Genomic DNA, 2146 nt, shown 5'->3' on the forward strand with positions numbered 1-2146 from the left:
CCAGCTATCCATTACGATCGTCGTCATCTACTGTGCTGGTGCTATCTCGCAGACGAACCACCCATTATGGGGACCGCGCTTTTAGCTGTAGCACCAACCATGTGGAACAGGCTGCTCGGTAGCATTAGGAACATTCATAACCTCAAAACTTTTCAGGTCACGCCTTAAGTATCATCTGTTTATCAAGGAGTATAGGACATCCCAGTTATCATTTGCATACATGTGCTTTTGTCAGATGTCTCAATCTAATTAACTTATTCCTTTCAATTATGTTGTTGAGTAATTATAATGTATAAATGATTGTAGCGCCTTGAGTGATATATAATTGTCAGAACGTGCGTATTAGAGATGTTTATTATTATTTCCATTGTTATTTTAATAATGATTGTTATTATAATATCCGCTACGATATCTGCGACGTGGAAATCCGTAGAAGAGCACGCTGCTGTGATTTCCTCTCATCGAAGTCAACCTCGCCAAGGAACTGATTGTAACAGGGCCTGCTATCAAATTTTGTTATCATGGGGGGGGGGGGGGGGGGGGGGGGGGTATAGGGGAGCCGGAGGGAGGGGAAGAAGCGAATACTTGACCTTTACTCGGGTCCTAATTAAAATCAGATCTAGCACAAAGGATGATATTTGCATGCAAAATGCATGCAAATGTATAGATCAATAACCCTGTGAGGGGTTTGGTCGTAATCTACAATGTGGTAATTAAACTTATTGGTCATCGGACTTAACTGGGCATCAGCTAAAGTCAATATCAGGCCAAATGGACCTCAGTCAATTATCCGTTCAACCAATTCTTTACCGAAAGGAGGCTAAACATATTACCAAGTATGGGTGCTAACGCCAGACAAGCTTGTTAATCGAACCGCGGCTACAAGGAAGACAGACTAGTCTTTGTAACAGCAAACACTGGAAAAACATAGGTGTTAGATTAAACACCATGGGTGTTAGATGTAACACCGAGCAAGTGTCAATAGAGGAACACACCCACAGGTGTAGAAAGTATGTTGTGATGGTGTTGAAAAGTGTTCACCTGGCACTTCGTGGTGTCAATTTGACACTGTAGCTGGTGATATTTTCGACACTGCACTGGTGTTAATTCAACAATGACACCGCATGGTGTTGATTTGATATTGCTAGTGTTAATGTCAATGGTATAACACCCGCCCAGTGTCAATAGGAGACCACACCAACTGGTGTTGCTGTGGTGTAGATGTGTTCACACATTTTTTAAAAGAATCAATGACTCTATCTGAAAATAACTATTCAAAAACATGTTTATTTTTTTGAAGTGACACCCGGAGGTGTTAATCTAACACCGCAAACGAGCAGCGGAAATTTAACACCAGTTCGGTGCTTTATATTTAACACCGGCCTTTTTGCAGTGAAGACGTCATCAGTGAGTATAGTTTGATGGGATGGGTTTGCATTAAGCACGGAATTTATCATTTCGGAAAGAGCGTATAGATAGCTAAGACCCTGAACAAATCAGCGAATGTTGAAACATTATGGCATCTTCTAAACAAATACATTATTTCAAATTATTTTGACAGGCATAATGAAATCCAAAGTACTAAAAGAAGAAAGAAGAAGAATAAGAAATAAAGAAAAAGAAAGAAGACGACGACGGAAGAGGAGGAGGAGAAGAAGAAGAAGAAGGAGGAGGAGGAGGAAGAAGAAGAAGAAGAAGAAGTAGGAGCAGGAGCAGGAGGAGGAGCATTTTGAGACACCACCGTGGTATAATCATTTTTCTGGTACGCAATTAATCATGAGCATTAGATAACATTTTGTGCATTCCTTAAACTTTATTAGATTCTCAGCATTTCTTGTATGTTTCGTCATGTTTCGTTGTAGACGCATTGTAAACAACGCCTATACTATAACTTTGGAACCTACATCCTACAAGCTTTGCTATTCAAGAGGTTCCTCATTATTACATTCTATAATGATATGTTCTTATACATTTGTGTAATTTTGTCTCAAATTGACTGTTGCGTTTAAACTATTTTTTTTTTCGAAATCAAACGGAATGTAAAGTTTGTACGAAAATGTGGAATATGGAACAAGAATAAACAAGAAATTATAAGTGTCTCAACTCTAAACAGAAGGGGCCTGGGCGCTAATTTCATCAGGTAATC

The sequence above is a fragment of the Diadema antillarum genome, unplaced genomic scaffold (genome assembly GCF_040938485.1).
Source record: "Diadema antillarum isolate AM-2024a unplaced genomic scaffold, OU_Dant_1.0 seq00000842_RagTag, whole genome shotgun sequence".
Classification (NCBI taxonomy): domain Eukaryota; kingdom Metazoa; phylum Echinodermata; class Echinoidea; order Diadematoida; family Diadematidae; genus Diadema; species Diadema antillarum.